The following is a 13,380-nucleotide window of genomic DNA, read 5'->3' on the forward strand; positions in this document are numbered from 1 at the left end:
GTCGTGGTTATGTCTTCAAATGACATTTTGCATTAATTATTTTGATTATCAACATGCGCTAGTGCAAAAAAAATGTTTTATAAAAAATTTAAATTATCCATGTGATAAATTGGAATTGTAAGCAATTATCTTGTATCATGGTTATAAAAGGGCCAAGAGAACGGTCACTGCATTGTTGAAAGGAAGTGTCTAGCCGTCCGGTAACCGGACACCTAGCCTGCGTTCTAGCCGTCCGGTAATTAATTTCTTAATGAATAAGTAATGATCTTATATAATTTTAAATGTTTTTTACTTAAGATATCAATACTTACCTGATTTTTCAGTCGATAAAACAAATGAGACTGTTTTTGTATACAAAGCCGTTGATATTCTTTCTTTTTTTTAAATGATAAAATCATTGATCGCCGAACATCCATGTTATTTTGTAAAAACATGAAAAAGTGATGTTTTTCTAAAGGCCTAAACTTTAATTATTAAAACACAAATTTATATATATATTTTGAATAATGGAATGCTTATATATATAAAACAAGCAATTCATTAAGTAATTTTGACGATTATTTTGAAATAAAATGGGTTAATTATGAACAGTTACTCATGAAACAGTTATCCATGAAAAAAATATTTGAATAATAAAATATGAAAATTGTCATTTTTTCAAAACTGTTTTTATTTTGAAAATCCAGTGGAAAAGTTGTTAAAATTTAAAATTCTAATTTGAATGGAAAATAACAGATACGTACGCATTTAATCACCACATAAAGTCCAAATTTCAAAGATTTTGAGCGAGCCATATTCATTGAAAGCAATCACGCCATAGCGGCAAACAATTAGTTAATCGCAAATCATCGTAACACTCATAAAAATCACTTTGTATATTTATTATGAACATGTGTATAAATGTGCGATGTAAGTGATCAGAATATTTGTATTTATTGCTAAAGTGACAGATATATGGAGATATATGTGTCGATGTTACGTATGACCGATTGGAGGCAATAATACATTATTTTTGCAACATATGTTATGTATATATAATATACATGTCCAGATTATGCCCTCACCGCATGCTTTCTGGGTTTGAATAAGTGATGGCAGCAAAAAAAGGTAATGCTATTCTTATATGAAGTTTGATTTGGGCCCGGAAGTCCTCTCCGCAGACTAGCAGGACAACTTAGCTACATACTGATCTCAAACTAGTCTTTAAAGTTTATGTGTGATTTTGTAACAAATTGAGCGAAGAGCATCGTTTAAACAAGTTACGTATTTTCATATCCGTGTAACCGACTCAAACGGTGATGTTTGACAATATAATCGTGTACGGGTGTTTGCTCGAATTTCACTTCTTTTGTTTTCAATAAAGGGTTGTGCCGTGATTTTTTCTTTTCGCTGAAAACCATTGAAAATGTTTAAAATTCCATAAAGCCTTAAATTATATGTTATAAACTGATGAAAAAGTCGCCTGTTTTGCATACGCTTGTAATTGTATAGTTAGAAAAAAGAATACTTAAATACTGCACATGAATTTGTACAGTTAGAGCCATAAAGAGAGGCAATAAAAACTATGGATTCAGTACAACTGTCTGCTATGTTCATCAAAATTAAAACACAAAAAAATAATCATCGGAAATAGGATTTAATATATATAATATATATATAAAGAAAATATATATTTTTGACAGTTAATAACGGAGACATTCTCGTTATAAGCAAAGGCATTATGAACTTTTAGTTCGAATTTACAGTAAAGCTGAATAATTCTCCACCTATGCCAGTAATCTTACGAAAAAAATTTTCACAAAAAAAAATATGCAAATACGAAAAGTGAAAGCTACCAAATGTTTTAGAAATATCGTCGATAGTTTCACGTATGTTCGACTACTGGAAAAAAAAATAGTGAATGGTGTCTTCATAATTATGGGACGTAGTTGTGCCATTACCCGTTTTCAATTATTGGTTCACTTAATAAGGTTAATAGTTACTTCTTGTTTCGATTACAAGTTTGATTTTAGAATATCTCGTTCAAAACTGGAGCATTTATAGTTTATGTTTGAATTTAACATAATGTCATATGTTATTTTAGTTTCCGGAAATTAGTTAATTTCAGAGTTTAATAACTGCGATTTTTTTTCGATTATATTAAGTTTCGAGTCCCAGCAACTCACAGTTCTTTTCGAGAACTCGGAATATCATTCTGTGAAACAGTTTTAATTGGATGCCAAGTGGTGAGCCGAGATTGAATATTTTGGTATTTAATATGTGCATGGCTTTATTCGCTTAACTCGAGATCAGCTTCTCTAGCATTAACTTCCAAACGATGAAAATAACTACTATGTACCAACTGCCTACCAATTATATATCTAACTATCGAAATGCATTCAACAGAGCCAGTGCCAATTCACAATATGTGGAAGAAAATCTTTTGTTTTAGACGTAAAAGAATAAATTCATTCAATCTAACATTTAAAATTTGTCCTAACTCTTCATTATCAAATAATTTAAATATTTAGATGAGTCCTCTAAATATTCTACTGAGTCAGTTACCATTTCGCGTGCTAATAACAAACTGCCTAGTTTCAGGAAAACTGTTTTTCGTCAAAAATAATCACATAATTCACTTTAACGAATACTACTGGCTTACAAGCGTTAAAATGAAGCTTTTATCGTATTGCTATTATTCCAGTTCTGTTCATATTTAGTGGTTATTTCCATGTTTGGCAACATAGGTTCCTAAAATGTGTCTTACTTTCCGTTCAAATGATAGAAGCAAATTTTTCTATTTTGGCCCTTTCAGCCCTACAGAGATTTCATTTATGCTGTGATTTGATACCAACTTGAACAGAGTGATTATATTGATGATCCCTACAGTAGCGGGTATATTTTTTGTTCTATCTTCATAAAGGTTGGTCAGAATTTTTTTTTTTTTATCATAAGTATTGGATGATTTCAAATCTGGGTTACGTAGGTTCAAAAAATAGGTCACTAAGCCAAATCAAAGGAAACGCTTGCAGAGGCCACATTTTGCTCAAATCTTTCCGAAACTGTTTCAGAATGTTTGTTTTTATTACATTTTGAGCAAGGTAGAATCTGCGTCATGTGGTGTAAAAAACTAGTTCACTAAGTCAAATAAAAGAAAATGCTTGTTTACACACAAGAGGCCACGTTTTCTGGTCCAATCCTAATGAAGATTGGTTAGAATATTTGCCTCTATGAAATCACTAGGTAAAAATGTTTACACTGTTACGGTGTGATACTCAGGTGAGCGACCAATGGGCCATCTTTACTCTCTTGTTCCTTTCTTATATAGATATAAAGATCGAAAATGACATCTAAAGAAACACTTACCATTTTAGCTGCATAATGCGACAGACCTGTTTTGTCATTTTTATTTGGTTATTGTTTAATGTCACAACGATACAATTATAGGTTATACGGCCTTTCAAGCTTTTCTATGTAGATAAATACCTCAGTGCCCTTCTTGGCATTATAAGTGGCCTAAGCTAGCTGGATGGCTTTCAAAATGAAGAATATAGTCCCTTGAACCTATAACAGTGAACGGCAAGAGACACAAAGTCAGCGACCTTAAAAGAATCAAAATGCCATACATCATTTTCTTTTCATCAAACATACATTAATTAAAAATCATACTAAATATACAACTTGTTGATAGAAACGGACGTTTAAAATTATTGTACAATTATTTGACCTCGGATGCAGCCATTTTCCCAATTTCACCTGTTGCGAGATTGACGAGAATGAATCTGGTCTCAAGTTTATAATATTGTAATGGATTTCTCCCTTACAAAATGAACGTCATGAAATTATGTGACAAATAAACATTTAGCATACAAATAACTGCTGAACTAGAGTAATTTAACTTAATACAAGGACTGTTTTCAATATTTAAAGTGTTTATATACGTCATACCTAAGTAACTTTCCTTCAAATGGACTGTTTCCTACAAAGATTCTTCATAAAAATTAGAATGTCATCGTTGTTGACATTTCTCCTTGTGAGAGAGTACTCTACATTAGGATATGTAACTATTGTCATAATTAGTACAGGAGGCAGATGGTTCTTCTAGCGAATAAATTAATTACTCGCCGACACGTACAGGAAGAGATTTTTACCACATCAGACTATCTACAGACGTATTGGAACATTTCTGACGATGCTGCCTTGTGCCATTTACGGTATTTAAAAATGGCGGACACGGAACTTTGGACTACTTCTACATTTTTAGGGTCCGGCTTTTCGTGAATGTATCTTTGTTATGAATGAAACTTTTAGGGATTCATATTTATGCTTAAATAACTTAAAGGCTAATGTAAGCCGGATATTTCACATCAATTTTAACATTTTACTATGTATGTACTATATATTGTTAGCGTAACAAATTTCGTCTGCATGTATCACAACGCTCAGCATATAATGCTCCGGCTTTTTGTCAATATGTTATTTCATAATGTATATCATGTATAATTATGTGGCTTTTCTTTTAAGCCGTGCTTGTAGTACTCGGGCCTGAAATGTAATGCATTTTTATTGTTCTCATTGTTAAATGTTGCTTTGGGCGTATCACATTACCTAGTCTTAAGCCGGGATTTTCATTGGTCAAAACCGTTGCCATTGGCACTCCAAAGGCTATAAATACGGGTGTCTGCGTTCAGTCGGCATCTTCTTCTCAACCGTAAAACCTTGAGAAGTAAAACTCACAGACGAGACATTTCTATTCAGAAATACATTTTCTATTAAGAAATACATAAAAAGCTCTTTAGCAAGATAAAAGAAACACTATTAGGCAGTCTTAACTTTATTTTAAAGAGCAGAAAATCAAATTCATAGAATAGGCACTTTTAGCCTTACAGAACAACAACAACAACAACAATATTATGAAGTAAATACAAAACCATGTAAAACCGAACCTTGCAGTATGCCTAGTCTGAACTACCACGTTATGGCAGAACCAAATAGATGCATTGGTCTGCGTAATTCTACTTAATGTTCACATATTATAATGCTTTGTACTGTTGTAGATTCTATATATAACTGCTTTGACTGAAGAAGATCCGATTGCATAGGCCTAGGTCCTCCATTGTTAATCTGTGACGATGTATTTATTTCTACGGTGTAATATCATTTCTACGATGCCATATTGTCAACTTCTGGAACGTACTTTTGTGTTATGTCGCTATATTAAAGAGCTATTTTTAACCGTTCATCCGAGTTCCTGTGGTAATTTGAAGGTATTGATGTAAACCAGAAAGGAGTACCTGTATATATGCACTTCATCTTAACTGATGGCGATGTATGTATATCGGTTATCATTATGGTCCGATATCCTGACTAGATAGGACCGAAAAGGTTTTCCCAAGGTATATGATATATATTGACGCATCTACAGAGATTGTCCAATATCGACGCATCCAAAGAGGTTGTCCCAGGTACTAGTATACATTTCAACGCATCTGGTGTTAATCCAAACATACACTTGTATTTGCATGCTTTATCAGGGGAGATGTTGATGTGCAAATACCAGTTATTACTAAGTAGATCGGTATTCTGATTAATAAGGATGTGCAACTACCCAGGTGGTAGGTCATTCCAATATATACTAGTATTTCCCCGCATCAAGGTCACGCAACCCCTGGCAAACCCTCATGATTGCCTTTACTCCACGAAGGATTCTTGCAACATAGGAAAAGCTCTAATCGCTAACCTTAAAGCACGGTCCTCCAGGTCTACCTTACTGTCATCAGCCTCCTGAGTGGCAGACTGAAGATCTTTTAGATATGCTTCAGGGAGAATGATGTCCCCGAAACGGCGTTCAGACTATTAGGTCTATTCGGCGCCAAGGTGTTGAAACTTGATTTCCCGGAGGCGGTGGACACCACATCATGGTGGTTACCATGGGACTCGTATGCGGAAGCGCTTTTTGAAGTAATCAAAGTAGAGTGGCAGCAATGGGTGCAGATTTTGGTAGCCATGGAGTGGTGAGAGGAGGGACGGAGGCAAGGGTAGTACATATAGTAGGTGCATCGCCTGACTTAGTGGCTGATGTCCCAGTCTGGATATGCGAACACGGGTTAAAAGCCCAGCAGACCACAAGTACTGACTGGCATGAAATGGGATTGACTAGCGTCAATGCTCTTCCCGTATGTTCTGGCAATGGTAGCCTGACTTAGCAAGTGGGTGTTGTGTTGGCCCCGCGAATATAATAAGTTCTAGGGATGTTATTGCTAATTCTCACTAGGAAAAGGTTTATAATATTATTATTATCACCCTGTTTTAGAGTCGGACTGTGTCGATTAAAATACCTGACGTTGAGCATTAGTGTTTCTCTCCACAAAGGATGTGACCATGAGTGTGAGGATGGTTCGTCGCGAACCTTGATCTTTTACAGGAGTTTATTCAGCAGGCATGATGCTGGCTGGGTCGTCTCTCTCTTGTGAACCCAGTGGATCGTCACAACCGTAAGTGTGCCACCACCAAATGCGCTGGTCTGAAGTCACTGTTCACTACAGCAGGCACATTTGCTAGCTTAGTGACCGGTGTTCTCAACTTCAGACACAAACGCAGATCATTAAAATATGGCTCAGTCTCAGCCATTGTGAACTTACACAATGTTATCTCCGCAGACACTGTTAAAAAGAAGGATAAATGTTATTGAAGTTGTTTTTTCATCGCCGAAAAAAAGTATACTTTAGAAGTGTCAATGTAAACGCGCCTTTGACCAAAGTTTCAGTAAACCTGTACTTGATAATTTTAACTTGTAGTTCTGCTGTTTATACAAATATTTGAAATATATGCTTGTAGCAAAACACTTATTAAATTGTATTTGGTCAGTAGTTTCAACTGTATCTCCTCAGTATTTCAGACATCGGGCAGTAGTTTTAACTATTGACCAGCAAGTTTTATTCCAAACATCAGAATTAAATGTTCCGTTTCATTTGTAAAAATTTGATTTATTGATTTATAATCCATGTCAACCGGTGTTGAAAATAAATCTGTCATATAACACGAACTATGAACTGGCCGTTTATATAAGAAGTCATGTAATAAACTAATGATATATCTTGGATTAGGACGCCTAGAACAACCCTAGAATATTATGCTAGGCGTCCAATTACCAGACGGTTAGAACACAGGCTAGGCGCCAGGTTACCGGATGGCTAGACATCTTCATACACGTAAGGCATTGTGTAGGTGTAACATGTAACGGTTGTCATCTAGAATTTCATTATTTTTGTAAGCTGTCTTAACTATTGAATTATGTTTAAAAATGAATTAATTACCTTAATATAATATCTTGTGACATTTTACTTTAAAACATATATTGTGTTTAAAAGCAATGTGAATCATTTTCATATATGAATTGCACTTTTATATTAAGAATGCATACACAATCTGAAAGGTCATAAGGAGCCCAAGTATAAAGATATAAAACTTATAATCTCATTTGAAATGTTAAGAGACGTCACAGTGTTGGACGCAAACTACATATTGAAAAAGTAAGTAAATTTTAAGACCTCACTCTTAGAATTTATAACCTTATAACGCATGTCATTATAGCGTGTTAAAGTTAACTTCCCTTTTATTCGTTTATTACAGAAGCAATTTCAGCAGCTTCCATAAACAGATGCCCTATTGTTTTACATTTTCATATGCATTAATCTGCAAAATAAAGTGTAATAAGATGCATCAAATATAATGAGTGACTTATTGAGGTTCATGACATAAAACACCCATACAAACTGCAGATGGTCACAGAAGAACACAAAATTTTCTCAACAGGACGCCAATATACATGGGACCATAAAATCCCCAAATTGGATCTTACTCGATTATTATGGTACCTTTACCTAAAACAGCACTCCTTGAAGTTAGTTACATAATCATGCGTATTGTTTTTACCCTATTGTTTGCCAAAAAAGAAAAGGAACAAACAAAAGAGCATGTGAAAAGTGAATTCATAAGTTTTGTCTTTGAGAAAATTGAAAGGCATGGTGATTTTTATCAGTATCCTGAAAATGATTTTACAGAAATAGGAAAATACAGTTAATGTATGTAGAAATTTAATAAGTCCGCCATTTTGTTTTTCGCCGCCATTAAAAAAAAAAACAGAATGACAGCCATTTTTATCAAATATTTAAATGTTCTCAACTTTCTCGTTTTTCGGCCGATTTTGATATTCTTTTTCTTCTTTAAATGATTTAAGAAATCCCAGCAGCCCGAATAAACATAAGAACAACATTGATTTTCCCTTTGAAGAAGGTCAGTCACATTGTTTGTAAAACTTTCTGACTTTTTCAGTTTTCATCAATTGTTTTAGAGATAAATTTAAGGAACATAAAGCCTGTTTACATTGAATTAGGTCCTATTGGAAATGTATATCTTATTATTTTTTCATGAAATTTTGTAATTACCTCCCTTTAATGTAAAATTATTTACAAAGTGGGATTTTTCTTTTCATTTCACCATAATTTCTTGTTTTTACATTTGCATTCGATAAAAACTGTTTTAGCTTCTAACTACTAGATTCTTTTAAATAAAAACATTTACTACTGAATACAAGTTACCTGAAAATTTGCTTTTATAAACCAGTATATTTAGTAGACATATTGACAGAGAGAAATTATACGCACATATCACAACCAAAAATGTTTGAATAAATTTATTTATAGTCGCCACCGGTAACCCATATGGGCGACTCCTCCGGAAGAGTGTAAGTAATCTTAGTGGAAGGATAGTGCAAGATACAAAAGACGCTCCAAATCCAGAAGCTTCTCTGGTTCTTTAGTGTGTCAATAGGTGTAAGGATATTTATCCAGATATTAGTAATTCTTTTTTTGAGAAGCGGAGGCTCGAACTTAAGACCTCCGATTTCGTATTCAAACAGTGTTGCCACTGAACCATTGCGTCCCCTCAACACAAAGTGTCAATCATTATATACAGGCCCTAACTGACTTCACATTGTTATATTAGCCGATTTAAAGCACTTGTTTCTCACTGGTGTGGCTTGACCACTACCGTCCATGAACAGGCTCAATCAAACCGAGCCTGCAACATTTTCGTTTTTGTTGTGTTAAGCGACCTGTGGAGTTTCCACTTTTTCTATTTGAAATCTCGCTTAGGGCATCTGGGGTCAAAGTTCAAAACCTACCATAACATAACACCCAAATCAAACCTTATTTCACTAAAGCAGTAAATAAGATTAAGAACATGTATGGTTTTGCAAAGAAAGTCAATTTAAATCACAACGAAATGAATCGCAGACAAAACTTCAAACACATCCGACCTTTATGGTTGTAGGAATCCGTCTTCATGGAGCCTCCGATCCGTTTGAGGGAACTCGCGATCTTGTCAATATGCACGAGTATTAACATGCATGTCGTTAAACTACATAAATGTCTGGTTCATTATTGATCACGATATTCAATTTTTGTTCTGTAAATTGAGGAATTCTGTCATGTCATAGTGTTACTTTTCTAAAATTTTATACTGAGTGATTATCCAAGTTTCTCCAGGTTATTTAAGCGTTCTTCATTTTGTATAAAAAGGACGTTTTTAATAGTTTCTGGATTGTTTCGTAGCTTTTCTTCTTTTATTCTTTTAACTATATTGTTTAAATGAAAGTCATGTTTTTGCCACTGTGTATGTTTATATTCTTTATACTAAAATAAGCCTTGAGTCTTGAAAATATCGCTCTACAAACATCAGCAAATTTTAATATCACAAGGACAATTACAAGTAGCGCCATTACAACAATGACACTGCGCATTATCGCTATTTGTCGTCATCGTTACCACTATCAATACAACCACACACAGAAATCCTACACCAATCAGGACTGTTGTTGCATTAACTGGAAATACGCAACACGTTGCTTTACCGTCTACTTCGCAACAACCATAACTGCACTGAAGTTCCTCATTGTCTCCTGATTCACATGTGTGTGCGATAGCGTCCGCGCTTTCTGCAAATAAAAATAGATACATATATATGTATTTGGCGGATGTATGAAAGACATAAAAGTAAAGATGTTGCCATGACAAGGAACGTGGGAGGAAGCCTGCCAGCTGGTTTGTTAAGGTAAGTAGCTCAGTCCAGGTTTCAGCTAATGTCTGAAAACAATGCCTGTATGAGCACCCGGGGTCTACCTGTATGTTCAAATTTCTTAGTCACTGCATGACCTGAATTGCGCTGGTGTGACTCTAAGCCCTCTGGAAAAAATCATTTTAGAAACCTCCATACAGCAGCCGAATTTTGGTAAGTCTCCAAAGTTTGACTCAACAAAATCTAGCAGGAGTATAAGAAAATAAGATAATGTGCGATTCCGTTGGACACTTGCCTTTTTGAACGCCTTTAGGCTGATCACTACCAAATAGAATGTAAGCCTCCGCTGGTCTAGTCACAAGTAGTCCAAAAATAAATAATACTAATCTTTTTTTCCTTTCCTAGTGCATTTTTCCGACAGCAACGTGCTTACTTTTACCCTACCGTGTTTCAGTATGTATCACTTTGCATTCTATTGAAATCGGCATGTTCCTATCGTATGCTGGGTACAAATGGCGGCGTAAGAATTTAATGTCTCGAAAAGAGAAATTGAAAGAAGCAAAAAGTAGTAAATTCAGCGGGTTGTATTTACCGAACTGTAGTTTTCTTATATAAAAGTTAATACCCTCTTTTCTTTTTGTTTTTGTAAAGTAGCGATCTAGTTCTTTATGGGAATATAAGTCTCTGAAAATCTGATATGCTAGAAAATGTCGAAACACCGTTATGAAGTATGTGGATTTTATATGAAATAAAGAAGAGCTGGACTGAGTGGTGTTCAGCCTTTATTTTGACGGCCATTATGACCCTATATATCGCTCAGTTGCTTGCTTGAACAGTTAAAAGATTCATCTAAATAAATACAGGTGGTGTGTTATTTCATTTATTTTTAAGAGAAGGGCATGCGGGGTGGAGGAGTTGTGATGGTGTTAGACAATATTAAACTTTTCACTAAAGAGGTAAACTGAACACACCTGGTGACGATGCTTTTTCATGAAACAGAATAAATTCTACAATCTTTTTAAAGGGTCACTCAAGAAATATTTGTGTAATATCATTAGTTCTCCTGAGCTTGAAGTGCTCAAGTGTGAGCCATTGTGGTCAGTGGTTGTTCCTAGTGCGTCGTCCGTCATCATTTGCCTGTGAACAGCATCTCCTCCTTAACCTCAATGCCAATTCTGATGAAACTTCACAAGAATGTTTCTTGAATTTTCTTCTTTAAAAGTTTTTCAAAAATGGAATTCCGTACAGAATTTTGGTTGCCATGGCAACCGAAAGGATAAAAAACAACTTCTTGTCTAAAACCACAGGGTCCCCTGGGCCTAGTAATTTTATTTGACCTGTAGCATCATCTAGTGGTCCCCTATTAAGATTGTGCAAATTATCCCTCATGGGTCAAATATGGTCCAGCGCAGAGGTCACATGGTTTATAAAGATTTATATAGAGAAAAACTGTGGCTTTGATATTTGCTATGTAGCATCATCTAGTGGTCCTCTACAAAGATTATTTCAATTATGTCATTAGGGTCAAACATGACCCCCGCCTTGGAGGTCACATGGTTTAGATAGACTTAGAAAAACTTTGAAAATCTTCTTGTCCAAAACCACAATGCCTAAGGCTTTGAATTTTTGATAAATTGCATCATCTAGTAGTCTTCAAACTATTACCTTAGAATCAAATCTGAGCATAAAATAAATAGACTTTTATAGGAAAAAACTTTGCTAATCTTCTGGCACAAAACCACATGGTCTAGGGCTTTTGTACTTCGTATGAAGTATCCTATTGCAGTCCTTGTTTTAATTAACCCGTTGGATAAGAAATGACCCCGCCTCGGGGGAAGGGCACTTGCTTTAAATAGACTTGTTTAGGGAAAAACCTTAAACAATTCTTGTCTCAAACCATAAGGCTCAGAGCTTAGATATTCGCTTGTGGTTCTCTACCAAGAGTTGTCAAATCATGTCCCTAGGGTCAATATATACCACACCAGGGTGTCCCTTGTTTTACATTGACATATATATTGGAAAATATTTTTTTAAAATCTCTTGTGAAACCATTAGGCCCAGAGCTTAAGTATTTGGTATGTGGCATGCTCTAGTGCTTCTCTTCATCATGACCTTGTGGTCAGTATAAGCCACGTCCGGGTGGTCTCCTGTTTTACATAGACATTTGTTTTTGAAGGAAGGCAAAGAAATTTTGACAACAAGTGAAATGTATGATACAGAATGATTTCAATGTACTCATCTTGTGTTCTACTGACCAACTTTCTTGTTTGTGAAGTTACAGCAAAGAAATTTAGCTCACCTACAGAATTTTGATATAGATTACAATACACATCTTGAATAGACTTAATCAAGACCTACTGCCTTTATTTCTTGTTTTTGAAGGTACAGCATAAGGATAAGATGCCGTGCATACGAGATAAGCTGTTGAGAGCTGGAAATAAGATGTTGTTCCCTTAAGATAAGATGTCGTGTGCACATGATAGGATGTCGAGCGTTCAAGATAAGATGTCGTACGCACGAGATAAGATGTCGTGTGCTGGAAATAAGATGTTGTACCCTCGAGCTAAGATGTTGCGCGCACGAGATGAATTGTGTGCACGCGATAGAATGTCGTGCGCACGAGATAAAATATCAAGCACACGAGATAAAATGTCGTGCGCTCAAGATAAGATGTTGTGTGCTCGAGGTAAGAAGTCGTGCGCATGAGATCATTTTTAAAAAATGCATTTAATAGACACACTATAGTAAGTTCATTATACAGAAGAGAACAAAATAACCTAGAACAAAATGACGTCGTACCACCCATCACACGTTGATATGTTTAGGACATGCATTTATGTTTTTAAGGTTAAATTAGCTTTTGTGCACGGCATCTTATCTCGAGGGCACGATATCTTATCTATATATATATTAAGGTCCTTCGTGTGTATTCAGATCCATCATTTTTGCTTTTGTTTTGTTTATAATTTCAGCCGTTTCATGGGTTTGCAGTATTAATCTAAATACACAACATTTATTAAGAAAAAAAGTAGAAAAAAATCAGTGATGACGGAAAGGAATATATCTAAGTTCTTGACAAAATTTCAAATGTAGGCTTTGCCCATATATCAAAGAATTTCCCATTCATGCATGCATTTTCTGAGAATGTGCGATTTGATGCTATCAGTCGAAGCTGTTGTAACATGCAGTAAGCATCACTAATTATGTTCTTTAAATTTTAAAGATGTGATAACCAATTATTTGTACTACTCTCCAAAATGATGTGATAAACTTTTTTCAGGCGCGTAGCTAGGGCATTTTTCATAGTACGCAGACGTAATTTGG

This window comes from Mercenaria mercenaria, chromosome 14 (genome assembly GCF_021730395.1).
Source record: "Mercenaria mercenaria strain notata chromosome 14, MADL_Memer_1, whole genome shotgun sequence".
NCBI classification, from domain to species: domain Eukaryota; kingdom Metazoa; phylum Mollusca; class Bivalvia; order Venerida; family Veneridae; genus Mercenaria; species Mercenaria mercenaria.